Raw genomic sequence first — 14,768 nt, forward strand, 5'->3', positions numbered from 1 at the left:
TCTTCAGTATGGCTTTATTTAGGTGACTTAAAAAATTCTAGCTAATTTCGCAAGGAGCGATAAATAGTGTCCTATTTTTCCTATTGTTATTATTCTTATGTATATATATACTTCTTTATTATTTATAAGAGATATTATTAAATATGTTAGTTAGGTTTATATTACTTGGTATATTTGTTAAGTTTGATGAAAATGTTTGGTAAAGCGCTTACTTGTATTTAAATTTATAAGATATTTTGTGCTTTCCTGTAATTGGAATGCTTAGTCTATCTGTAGGAGAGCCTTGTACTTAAATAAATAAATAAAAACTCTTACAATAACTTGACTCAATGACTATATCATCAACTATAATAGAGTTAGAACCGACTGACAACTGTACTATATTTTCTCCTATGAAAATGGAAAAATTAGATAAATAAACAATTAATGTCGAAGAAAAAGCATGTTGTTTGGTTTATAAAGTTGAATTGCATTGAATTGTATTGAAGGGATATGAAGCAGGCTAAATCTTTAGAAGGAAATCAACGGGAAAGTCTGATGACGATCCTGGCTTTAGCCTTTTTTTGTAGATTAAACGCTCAAGAAGCCAAAGTCCTTATAGTTGCAAAAGGCTTTGAAAAAAGCTAGAAAAGGTGTTGAAGGTAGAGATAGAGATAACTACAATAGACAGTGAGAACAGTGACGTGTACAGAACGCCAAAGGAAAACAAAACACCCATAAGATGGTTAGAGGATACCTAAAATAAACCAGTAACAGTATACAACCCAATTATATAATCAAGTGTCTCATATCCATAACCGCTAGGTATCACCTTTGACTCGGGAGCAGCGTGGTCTTCTTTATGTAAATCATTCGTTGACAAACTTCTTTCCTTGGTCTTACAGTCCTTTACAGCATGATCAATTCTCTTGCTATAACATGCCATACAAATCTTAAACGGTTTTTCTGTTTTTCCCTTAATTCAGTTCTTTGATCTTATCGAGGACATTGTTTGTCTGGTTTACTCTCTTCAAGAATAACCTGAATAAAACGGCTACAGGTCAAAAGGCTCATAAAGGTATTAACATCTTCTTGTGGTATGGGCTGCCTTATTTTTCTGTCCATACACCATATTTAAGCAAGCCTAGATGTCGTTCCCAAGTCCTGGAAACTTTTTACTGTTATTCCTGTTTTAAAAGTACCAATCACCACTTAATACATGGTATCCTGAAATTACATCGCAATATTTTACCAGCCGCATCTTTGCCTAAAAATAGGACAAAAACTTCATATACAGGAATCTAAAAAAGTGAATCGTTTTCATGTTACAGGGTGTTTTATAATTCCTATTAAAGATGGTTTTTTGTTAATATTTTAGAAACGCCTGGTCGTTATTTTTCGAAATTTTTATCGTATACTACTGTTAATGTTACTGACTGATTTTATAACATTTTATCGTAAAATGTATACAAGGTCGTTTAAAATTAGTGGTCAGCAAAGATAAAAATGTCATAACTTTTTTTTGGTTATTTTTTAATTATTTGGATAGTAAAATTAAAAAGAGCCAACATTTTTACATAAAAAAAGGTGCTCTTATCTAATTGCGTTAGAAGCCTCTGATTTCAAGAAATTTTTTGTTTATTTGTTCTGATTGGTATTTTCAATTTTTTTCTTAGCTAATAAGTCAATTGTTTTAATTTTTCTCAATTATTTACAATTTTGAAATAAAATTTTAACCAAAGAAAACAGTTTTTGATCTTAAAATTAAATATTTGTAATAGTCCTATGTCATGTTTATACCTGATGATTTGTAACATACCTTTTAATTTTATTAAACGTGATCAAAAATACTTTATGAGTGTAGGTTGCAAAACATTTATGTTTGATAATTTCAAAAACGGACGCCTCTATCCAAATAAGATAAGAGCACCTTTTTTAGGTAGAAATGTTCGTTAATATTATATAATAAACGAGACAATCACTTAAACAGAGGATGAGGAGGAAGCAAAAGAAGATAAAAACAAAACAGAAAACAGATGAAATACAGACAATAACACTGAGACAAATACAAACGAAGACATCAGTTGCATAAGCAGGGAAAATAATAGTAGAAAAAATAACTAAGAACTTAAGAAGAACGAAGGGTCATTGACATAATAAATATAGCGATTGACGATAAGAACAAAATCATAAGAACAACAAGAAAATTGGTTAACAACATAGCGTTAAACAAAAAAGAACACAACTCAGTCGGAAGGTACTTAGAAATCCTAATGGATATTCTTATTCACTCATCTGTAAATGCAGGACAAATCACAAAAATAAACCAACTGGGAAAACAAATCGACGAATAGAGTGAAACATTAAAACAACTACAAAATTTATTTTAAAATCAAAACAAGACCAATGGCAGAATCAAATTAAAAATCGCACAAGAACTTTGAAATTCGAATGGTGTATGCCCATTCGAGACAATTGTCTGGTGAGCCAGGAAGGAGCTAACCGCATGCGAAAAAGTACGCATACGACTTCGTAAATACTTTTTATTAGGATATTTCCTAGTCTGTCTGAGAATTTACCGCAGTCTAATGTCGATCCAGGCTTTTATGTTTCTAGCATTCGGGTCACTGACAAATTTTTTCTTGGATCTACTGATCCAACCAAAGGTAAAGATGTCCTGGTGAGATAAAAAGCACAAATTCTCAAAAGTGAGATGAAGTTTCGGTGAAAATATTTGCTGGTTTACTACAAACCACGCTTTCTGCACTTATGAAGTAACTATTGAAAGGTGACCACAACAGTCCATCAAGCCATGTTAGGCCAATAGCTCTACTTCCAACTGTTGGCAAACTGATTCAGGTACTGGTTAAAACTCATGTGAAGCACTTCCTTGTAAAGACTACTTCTATCAGTTTGGTTTTTAGGAGAGAGTCGTATTTGCCGAGTGAATTTTTAATCTTTTGGAGAGCGTCTACTTGAAGTTGAATTCTGGTCAATGTGCGACGGCAGTTTTCTGTGACTTATCCAAGCCTTTGATTGTGTAAGTCACAAAATTCTTCTGCAAAAACTCGAGATACATGGTTTCAGGGGAATGGTAGTTAACTGGTTTCAGCCATATCTTTCCGTAAAACACAAAAAAGTACTCTTTGATAAGACTTAGATTGGTACACTAGTTATTGACGTTAGTGTGTCCCCGAGGCTTTGTCCTTGGTCCCATTTTGTTCTTGTTATACGTCAATGATCTGCCTCTGGTATTTGCTTCCAGAAAGTTTACACTTTTTGCCGACGATATCACTATATTTTGGTATGATAGCGACTTTGAAAGTGAGAATGGCGATTGACAGGGATCTGACTCGTTTTAAGCCATGTTGTAATGCTTACAAGTTAGCTTCTAACATCACTAAAACTAAAATTCTATTTTTTAAAGAGGATTGATCTAGAGGCAATTACTTTGCATAATAATCAGACCAAATTTTTGTGTGTGACCACAAAATTGTTATACAAATATTATGCTCTTAGAGTAATTGGTAATTCCCTTGACTTTGTTGTGGCCAAGAATGTTTACCATGCACTCACTAAATCCAATCTTAGGTATGATATTGCCTTCTAGGGAATTGGTTCCTACACTGAGAAAAATGGCCTTACTACAAACTTTAGTTAAAGGTATTCTAGTTGGTATAACCACTTTACACGCAGCCCTAACCAAATTCTCGTGTAACAATAACGAAGCTGGTCTAGTTAAACGTTATTTATTACTGGCTACGCGGTATGTAAGTTAACCCAACCATTTTATTAGTAAATTTATAAAATTAACTAGATTCCTAGTAATGGTTACAGTAAAGTCATGTTAAGCAATTCTATATGCAAACTTAGTTATAACGCACAAATTACGTAGTAAAACTTATTAAAATATCTAGTAACAGTAACTAAATCCTTATAGTGAGTCCATGCAATCATGCAAATTTTATATTTCCCGCGCAGTCATTGTTGTCAATTGTCATTTCAGAATTCCGCTTCCACCTGTCCGTCCGCCATGATTGATAGAGGATCAAAACGTGGTCGTGTCGGCGTTTTTGTTCCTTCTTTTCCTTTTATTTCTCTTCTCGAGGAGTGTGCTGGTGTCGCAATTGTTGTGCGTTATGAAATGTGATCTTAATTTTATACTTTAATTTGTAATGGATGATAATAAATTTGAAAACCATTTAAAGGCCTGCAGGCTGCAAGATTTTTTTCAAGCTTTTCGAGGTAGGTAACCATTTTTATAGTACCTAGTTATTTATGAAATTATGCTTTCTAATGACCACAACTGAAAGAAATGTGTATGGCTGCCCTAGACAGATAATATATTTAGGTATCTAACTATTTACTAGGAATTCATTAATCCCATAAAATATTACTTTTTCTTCATTTTATAAATTTTAAAGTAAATTTTAAAACAACATCCTAAGTTTTTCAGCTCTAATTACTTACATTAACAGAGATATTCCAGGTGTTGCTTGTTTGTAATTAATCCAATGAAACTTGTAATCTGTGGCAAAGCCCACTCTCTTTATTTTTACTAAACCCATAATATTACAAGGGATTGATTAATTTTTTATGGACACCACAAAAAATAGCTTTAGAAAATTACTTTAACATTTTTTCATTCCATTATAACTTTAAGTATGCTAATTATTCTTCATTAATTCTAGATCCAGCACTCCAACAAATCACTTTGTTACCATATCTTTTTCGAACTGTAAATGTGAAAAGTTCGAGAAAAGGTTTGCACTGGAGGCCATCTAGATCAGAACTCTTAGAAATTTTCTTCTTTACCATCATGTCATCCCACATGTTCGTTAAACTTTACCATTACTTACCTCAGTGAAATATTCATGCCATTTGCAAAAATGTTCTAAAATGCAATTACGAAAAAAAAAACGATTAAAAAATTTCAATATTTTTTATTTATTTTTGGGTCGAATTAAATGACTCAGCCATCCCTAAAAGTGAAATCCCTTGGTCAGGGCTCTCTTTTTTATAATACCAGTGCTTGAGAAAATATTTACAAATAATACTTGATGAATTATTGATTCCTGTAGATATTAGATGTATAACCTTTTATTAAAAACAGTAATAATTTATGTCGAATCATGGATTTATTTCATTAAAGCAGTTTTATTAGCAGTTTTATTATTTCAGAATTTCAATGAATTAGAGCAATGCATCAAACAAAGGCAAGAAAAACTGAAACGCTATGGAACAATATTACAGCCCCTTGCAGTAGTTGTATAAGGTGCAGGGAAGGAAGATTTTAACATTGTGGTTGAGGTACAAAGTTGATACAGCTCTAAGGACTCTTGAGTTATTATTTTAGCTTTTTAATTCTATGGATATTGACTATCCTGCGGAAAGTAAACATATCGGGATTTTTATTCAACAGATACTATTTAATTTAAAATCCGAAAGGAAAAACCCATCTGAGGCTGCTCTAGGAAACATAAAATATTACTTACAACTATAATGGTTGGTACAAACCTAAAGAAGAATAAACTTTTTGGATTCATTTAGTAAAAGTTTTTTTTTTCTAGACTAATTTAACAAATAATAATGCCAGTTTGCTTCATCTGCAGCTCATCTTTTTCAAAACTTAGTGCCCTTTTTACCTATTTATCTATTGTTTATATTAAACAAAAAAATTATAGATATTGTAAAGAAAATAGTTGCATTAGACATTTCACAAGCCAAAAAAGTTTTAAGAAACATTTAAAGATTCATGAACCTCAACATTTCAGTTCAAGTGTGGGCAGTTTAAGTAACCAAAAAAAATAGGTTTAAAGATCAGTTAATTGGGAATTATCATAATATTGACATACTGATTTTTTAAAAGAATTTATATTATCATTAATAAACAATAATGTTTCATTCATAACAAAGTTGTATGCACAAAATTCTTCTTGTCGTAGAGACATTCAAAATGTTGTCAGTTATGTTACAGTATTACTTAATAACCCTATGAACATCTTTAAAAAATTTGTATTCACAGAACTTTGTGAGAAATATGGCATAAGTGCAAAAATTGTTTAGCAAAGTAATATCAGTTAAACTTGTAACTATTCAAAGTAAGTTATTTCACCAGAATGATATTATTGCAGTTGAGGAATTGAGAGGGATCACATTTAAGAAAATTAAATTTATTTTGATTATTGAGCTGAAGGAAATATATTTTGTTTGTATTAATATAGTTCTTTCAGAATTTCATGAGCATTTGTTTTCTTTTGAAATTAAATTTAGTGAGGAAGAGAGTTGTTGTTGTTTGATCAGTTAGCCATTTTTGATGCTTTATGTGCAATTAGCAGGAATAATAAGACTTATTTGACGTACTGATCAGCAAAAACAATTTATTCTTCTTTATATTTTGTAATAATTTGTATTTTGTTGTTATATTTGTTTTAAATGGGTTTCTTAAATAATACATGAAATTAAAGAATTCCAACTTAATAAGTATAGTATATATGCTAGTATTTTCTTACCATATCAGGTATATGTAAAAGAATATTTGGACTATTATTTATTTCATGTTTTAACAGTGTATACATTAATTAGTAAAAAACAATTAATTAATTTGTTACTGAATAATTAAAAATAAAAAGTTATTATTTTAAATGTGTATTTTAATACTTTTATTTCCACTATTGTGCTTTATAAACAAGTCGATATTTAAAATAAATTAAAACCTTGTATTTCCAAAAAGAAAGTGTACTTAATATAGATATATGTCATATTTTTTGAAGAATAAAACTTTTTTGCATATTTTCTTCACCAGAATACTTTATCAAATCATTGGAATTGAAATTTGGAAAAGATTTTTAGTTTGTATCTGTAGTTTGTATTGTAATGGCTAAGAGTTACTGTGATTATGAAGCCAATTCAACTAAATACTTTATTAAAATTGATTTGATTACAATGTCAGCATACCTAGAAATCTATTATTACCATTATAATAATTATAGTAACCATTACTATATGGCTAGTTAGTACTACTAAAGATTTGGTAACCAGTCTGGTGGTCTGCAGGAAGTGGTAGTAATGATTATTAGATAGCTTAGTTAGCTCTACTAATAATCAGGTAACCACGACCAGAATCTCAGACAGGATATATGGCGCTTATTAAGGGTTACCAAATATCTTAGTCAGCCTTATTAAATATCAACTAATCATAACTAGTAGCCATTAAAGTATATACAATATGTATTAATAATTACAAGGAAACCAGTAAGTATTACTTTTTATTTTTATATCATTAACTAGATCATCAAAGTTAACGGAACTAAAGTTTAAGTTAGCGCCTATTTTACTTAAGTTCATAGTTATGAGGATCGAGTTTTTATTAATGGTTACTAGAAATTTTTCTCGGTGTAGTATTTATTTAATTCGTTGTTTATTTTGAAGAAGAAAACAATTCCCTATATGTACTGTGTCCAATTTCGTACTTCTTGTCGGGATCTTTTTCTTAGGCTTTCCATTTTAATCGTGCCCTCCATATTTATTATTTAACAAAAATTTAAATATGAGCATAATTCTTCATCTAAATACAATCATTAACTATTTTTATATGTTTCTCTTTTTACAGCTTTATTAACAACTTGAAAGTTTATAGCAATAAAGCGATTTTTGATTACGAATACAGCTCCAAAAGCTGCGAGTCTGTACAATTAAAAACTCTTTTTTACATAAAATGGTTAAATTGGCAATTTAAAAATATAATAATATATGAAACCGACAATGGGCGTTTAACAATGAAGTCGAGAATTTAAAATAAAAAAAAAGGTTGAAAAAATTTCATTTTGTAGCCGTTCCGGGTCACAAATCAAAATATGGAACTGATTTATGTTACTCAGAGGCGAATTAGCGCAAATATTGCCATTAAACGGGCCTTTTTTCCATGATTTCATTTCATTTTTTGAAATTTATTGTTTCACAATAATTGTATTTTTGGTCGGTCTGTGTGGCTATAATTGCAATATTTGAACGATAAAATCAGTTTATTGTTTTGGTATTTAAACCTTATGAAGTAATGAGATTTAGTTGAATAACTGAATAGAATTAATTGTTTTAATTATTATTATATTATTGTTATTTAATGATTTATTTGTACTAATTGGATAATTATCTAAAAATTTTTTTTTCCTTTTTCAGGTGAGTAATATGCCATCCCTGGTTTATCTTACGACTTGATACTTTTACGTGGTAAGTTTATTTTTAACTTTTTAAAATTTTCATGGTTATGTAACGAATTAGAAAGAATTTTGTCTTTGGTTTTATAAATTTAAAAAATAATTGAATAATGACAATAAAATTACATGATTAGAGTAACTTCATATAATTTCTTCCAGGAATTTAGTATCGTTTTTGATCAATTGCAGGTAGTTGAAACTGGTTTTTGATAACTTCCAGGAATTTAAAATAGTTTATCATCAATTCCAGGCAGTTGAAAGCATTCAACGAGTAACTCAGAAAATTCAGACGAACACAAAATATCCCCTTGACTTGTCGTTAGTAATCCATAAGCAAAATAGTTATAGTAAGTTTTGTTAGACAGCAATTACAAACTCGTCGGGTCCAACTTTTGAAGATATCCCAGAAAGTAATACTTTGTCAAAAAATTCACAAGAATACAAAATTAATCTTTTGCTCTTGGTGAACGAACGCCTTTTAATTATTTTTTTAGCTATAATAGCAACATTTAACTGCTGCCTAGCAAACTATGCTAGGCAGCAGTTAAAAACTTATTCGGCGAGTCTAACTTTTTAAGATATTTCAAAGAGTACAAGTTTTTCAAAAACATCGTAACAACAAATGATGAACCCTTGGCCTTTGGCTAGCGAATGTCGCTTAAATCACCTTTTTAGCTCCATCAGCAAAAAAGTTACAACAAATTTTGTTAGGCATCAATCAGAAACTCATTCGTCGGGTTCAACTTGTGTAGATATTTCTGAAGGTAATCGTTTCTCAAAAAATTAGTTGAAACACAAAATAAGCCCTTGGCTTTTTGTTAGCGAATGCCATTTGAATATTCTTCCTAGCTATAATAGCAAAAAACTTATAGCAAATTTTGTTAGGCAGAAGTCACAAACTCATTCGTCAGGTCCAACTTTTAAAGATATCTCAAAAAGTATAAATTTGGCAGAAAATTCATGAAGCGAGAAAATAGACCCTCGACTTTTGGCTAGGGAATGATACTTAAATCATCTTTCTAGCTATATTAGCAAAAAAGTTACAACAAATTTTGTTAGGCATCAATCAGAAATTCATTCGTCGTGTTCAACTTGTGTAGATATCTCTGAAGGTAATAGTTTCTCAAAAAATTCATTAAAACACAAAATAAGCCCTTGACTTTTTGTTAGCAAATGCCATTTAAATCATCTTTCTAGTTATAATAGCAAAAAACTTATAGCAAATTTTGTTAGGCAGCAGTCACAAACTTATTCGTCGGCTCCAACTTTTAAAGATATCTTAAAAAGTATAAGTTTCTTAAGAAATTCACAAAAACAAAAAATAAACCTCCGTTTTTTGGCTAGCGAACGCCATTTAAATCACCTTTTTAGCTACATCAACAAAAAAGTTACAACAAATTTTGTTACGCATCAATCAGAAACTTATTAGTCGGGTTGAACTTGTGTAGATGTCTCAGAAGGTAATAGTTTCTTAAAAAAATTATTAAAACATAAAATAAACCCTTAACTTTTTGTTAGCGAATTCCATTTAAATGATCTTCCAAGCTATAATAGCAAAAAACTTACAGCAAATTTTGTTAGGCAGCAGTCACAAACGCATTCGTCGGGACCAACTTTTGAAGATATCTCAAAAAGTGCAGGTTTCTTAAAAAATTCATAAAAACAAAAAATAGACCCTTGACTTTTGGCTAGCAAATGATACTTAAGTCACTTTTCTAGTTACATTAGCAAAAAAGTTACAATAAATGTTGCTAGGCATCAATCAGAAATTCATTCGTCGTGTTCAACTTGTGTAGATATTTCTGAAGGTAATAGTTTTTCAAAAAATCCATTAAAACACAAAATAAGCCCTTGACTTTTTGTTAGCGAATGCCATTTGAACATTCTTCCTAGCTATAATAGCAAAAAACTTATAGCAAATTTTGTTAGGCAGCGTTCACAAACTCATTCGTCGGGTCCAACTTTCAAAGATATCTCAAAAAGTACAAGTTTCTCAAAAAATTCATAAGAACAGAAAATAAACCCTTGACTCCTTACTAGCAAAAGATACTTAAGTCACCTTTCTAGCTGTATTATCAAAAAACTTACAATAAATTTTGTTAGGCATTAATCAGAAACCCATTCGTTGGGTTCAATTTGTGTAGATATCTCAGAAGGTAATAGTTTCTCAAAAAATTTATTAAAACACAAAATAAGCCCTTGACTTTTTGTTAGCGAATGCCATTTAAATTATTTTTCTAGCTATAATAGCAACAAACTTACAGCACATTCTGTTAGGCAGCGTTCACAAACTCATTCGTCGGGTTTAATTTTTAAAGATATCTCAAAAAGTACAAGTTTCTCAAAAAAATCATAAGAACAGAAAATAAACCCTCGACTCCTTGCTAGCGAATGATACTTAAGTCACCTTTCTAGCTATATTAGCAAAAAAGTTTTAATAAATTTTGTTAGGCCTCAATCAGAAACTCATTCGTCGGGTTCAACTTGTGTAGATATCTCTGAAGGTAATAGTTTCTTAAAAAAGTCATTAAAACACAAAATAAGCCCTTGACTATTTGTTAGCGAATGCCATTTAAATAATCTTCCTAGCTATATTAGCAAAAAACTTACAGCAAATTTTGTTAGACAGCAGTCAGAAACTCATTTCTCGGGTCCAACTTTTAAAGGTATCTCAAAAAGTACAAGTTTCTCAAAAAATTCAAAAAAACAGAAAATAAACTTTTGACTTCTGACTGGAGAACGCCATCTAAATCATCTTTTTAGGTACATCAGCAAAAAGTTACAACAAATTTTGTTAGGCATCAATCAGAAAGTCATTCGTCGGGTTCAACTTGTGTAGATATCTCTGAAGGTAATAGTTTCTCAAAAAAGTCATTAAAACACAAAATAAGCCCTTGACTATTTGTTAGCGACTGCCATTTAAACAATCTTCCTAGCTATAATAGCAAAAAACTTACAGCAAATTTTGTTAGGCAGCAGTCACAAACTCATTCGTCGGGACCAACTTTTGAAGATATCTTAAAAAGTATAAGTTTCTTAAAAAATTCATAGGAATAGAAAATAAACTCTTGACTTTTGGCTAGCGAACGCCACTTAAATTACCTTTTTAGCTACATGAGCAAAAAAGTTACAACAAGTTTTGTTAGGTATCAATCAGAAAGGCATTCGTTGGGTTCAATTTGTGTAGATATCCCAGAAGGTAATAGTTCCTCAAAAAAATTATTAAAATACAAAATAAACCCTTGATTTTAGCGAATACCATTTAAATCATCTGTCTAGCTATAATAGCAACAAACTTACAGCACATTTTGCTAGGCAGCAGTTAAAAACTTATTCGTCGGGTCCAACTTTTAGAGATATCTCAAAAAATACAAGTTTCTTCAAAAATTCATAAGAACAGAAATTAAACCCTTGACTTTTGGCTAACCAACAAGACTTAAGTCACTTTTCTAGCTATATGAGCAAAAAGTTACAACAAATTTTGTTAGGCATCAATCAGAAACTCACTCGTCGGATTCAATTTGTGTAGATATATCTCAAGGTAATAGTTTATTAAAAAAAATCATTTTAACACAAAATAAACCCTTGACTTTTTATTAGCGAATGCTATCAAAATAATCTTTCTAGCTATAATAGCAAAAAACTTGTAGCAAATTTTGTTAGGCAGCAGTCACAAACTCATTCATCGGCACCAACTTTTAAAGATATCTTAAAAAGTATAAGTTTCTCAAAAAATTCATAAACACAGAAAATAAACCTTTGACTTCTAGCTAGCGAACACCATCTAAATCACCTTTCTAGCTATATTAGCAAAAAAGTTAGAACAAATTTTGTTAGGCATCAATCAGAAATTCATTCGTCGGGTTCAATTTGTGTAGATATCTCAGAAAGTAATAGTTTCTCAAAAAGTTCATTAAAAGGCAAAATAAATCCTTGACTTTTTGTTAGCGAATGCCATTTAAATAATCTTCCTAGCTACAATAGCAAAAAACTTATAGCAAATTTTGTTAGGCAGCAGTCACAAACTCATTCGTCGGGACCAACTTTTGAAGATATTTTAAAAAGTTTGAATTACCCTTTTAACTATATTAGCAAAAAAATCACAACAACTTTTGTTAGTCATCAATCAGAAATTCATTTGTCGGGTTCAACTTTTCAAGATATCTCAAAAAGTAATTATTTCTCGAAAAAATCATTAAAACACAAAATAATTATTTGACTTTTCTTTAGCGATCGCCGTTTAAATCACCGTTCTAGCTCTATTAGTAAAAAAAATAAAACACATGTTTTCGTCGTCTGCTCTCTTAGTTAGCAATTGTACTTCAAGTGATTATTTCAGAAAATCAATTAGAAAAAATAAGAGTATCATCAGTAAAGAACGTGTTCCTGCCATTTATATAATAAATCTCCAAAGCCTTGGAGCAGAGAGCTACATAGTCGAACGCCTCATTAAAGTCTTAAAACATAACAACATCTTTTGCCTTGTTTGCCCTATCAAACCCAAAATACCATACTGAGTTGTTGGATGAATTGCCATAAGACTCAATATTTTGAGAATCAACTCAATCCTTACCTTATAGCCCCCAATGTGCTAAGAGAACGCATATGCTCTTGGATAGAAGCAGGACTAGCATCTGAAATAGTAACAGTAGGAGTTAAAAGTTTAAATTTCTACTTACTTGAATTATAGGTTCTTCATTTCCGATTTATCAGAATCGTAAAAATTATAGAGGATAGTGTCCTTTTATCTTAAAAGGGTATAGCGTATAAACTTTGTCTTTGAAAAGACATTGTCTGAGTCTTTCTGATACTCACTCCGTTCAACTAGTCTTTTAGAGAGTTATTCTTTGAGGTATTCTACTTGAGTTCTGACGTATAATGTCTATGAAGTTTTTTTTTTAATGGTATAGATGCATTGATAGGCAAGTGAAAGTTGATCCAGTTGAATCAGATGTTCTGGTATTGCGTGTCAATCTCCACTTATCCATGTGTATCTGAACGTGGCTAAGTTAGTTTTAGATACATGAGTTGATCCAGTTCTTGTTGACTGCTGTAGTAATGATGATGATGATGATGTCAACTACTTATAGAATAGTGTTTCTGGAAAAGGGAGTTGCTCTTAAATAAAATGAACAGGAAAGGTAAAAAGAATGCATCAACTTTATAAAGGAAAGTAAAAGTCTGATTATATAAAACTCGATTTAAAAAACAAGTTTAGAAATCTAATTTTTTTTCTATTTCATCAAAAAAACCTTAGCTTATTATAAAAATGACTCATATAATAACCGTAAAACATTAATTCTTTCATCGAATTGTCGTTTTATTAAAACACCGCTTACTGCAATTGTTACCCCAGTCCATTTGCGACTTAGCGAAACCATTTTGCGGCTTAGCTGTGCCATTGTTATTACTCTGAATGTATAATTTAAGATGTAGCGGTAATTCTACTAATTAAGCTGAGTGTACATATTTCGGACGCAGACACCAAGTGCAAGTTTAAATAGGTTTCAGAAATCGTTGGAACTTTAACCGACATTAGGCTTTATGCCTTTTAAGTGCCGTTCGGGTTCATGTTAATGTCGGAATATTGTAGTAATTCATAGAACGTTATTGTATTACAAGTTTATATTGTTTTGGATGTTAATAATTTTGATTGTATAGAGCGAGATTCTCGGTATTAAAGTTAAGGATTTGTGTAGTCTATTAGTGCCTTAAATCTTCAGAATTGAAACTTTTTTTTTTAACAACTTGTAAGTGTTTATGAGCATTAATAGCCAATAGTATCTTTTTTTTTCTCTCGTATCATGAAATGCTGGATATTCCTTGTTTCTCTCAAAAAGTCTTGTGGTCCTTGTTATCTAGTGTCAAAGTCCTTCTTCCTGTCTTGACATATTTCATTGACTTATTATTTAAGTCTGGATAATTACTAATAGTCACACTTCTTTACAAAAAAGATAAGATCGCTTGTGCATTGGAAACTTTTCTGATTTGATCAAGGCTTTGGACACTATAGCAGTCAGGTTGTGAAAATGGAACCTTCAGGTTTTGAGGGATGGTTGTCAAGAGATGGAAGTCAAACTAGAGTCCCTAATTGGGGAAAAGTTGGGACTGGAATTATTTAAGGAACTTAAAGCTCTGAGACATATTCTTTTTCTGTTGTTTATATATGACTCTTAGGGACGGATATAGAAAATATTTTCAGGTGGGGTCCATCGAAAAAATCTAAGATTATCCCCTCACGAATGACCATTTAGTTTTATTGAACACAATGTTAGTGCACTGTGAATAATAAGGTAAGAGATGAGCAGTCCACATACTACATAGTAACCCAGGGAAAACTACTATGTGTTGCGTATTTTGACACTTCATGGAACACTTGCTATTGTTTGAGGCTAACTGCCTAAATATTAATCAAGAATAGATGCAATAGCAGTCATTTCAACAGATTAAAAAATAAAATGACATTCGCTCAAAGTATAGTGATTTTCTACGATTATTTTTCTCTGTGTTCTGTTGCATTTTCTGTAACTCATTTCTCTGTGTTCAATCTCGATGATTTTTTATTGATATTGC

The 14,768-nt window shown here is 30.8% G+C and overlaps 1 protein-coding gene and 1 long non-coding RNA gene across 3 annotated transcripts in view; both read left to right on the forward strand.

Moving 5' to 3' along the window:
* LOC126734769 (uncharacterized) overlaps positions 1 to 14,768 on the forward strand; it is a 259,288-nt gene that overhangs the window by 13,259 nt on the left and 231,261 nt on the right. The gene's annotated exons all lie outside the window — the stretch shown is intronic.
* LOC126734772 (uncharacterized) lies at positions 3,533 to 6,624 on the forward strand. Its single transcript, XR_007660169.1, has 2 exons — positions 3,533 to 4,224; positions 5,161 to 6,624. It is a non-coding gene; the product is annotated as an uncharacterized LOC126734772 (long non-coding RNA).

Source organism: Anthonomus grandis, chromosome 4, assembly GCF_022605725.1.
Source record: "Anthonomus grandis grandis chromosome 4, icAntGran1.3, whole genome shotgun sequence".
NCBI classification, from domain to species: domain Eukaryota; kingdom Metazoa; phylum Arthropoda; class Insecta; order Coleoptera; family Curculionidae; genus Anthonomus; species Anthonomus grandis.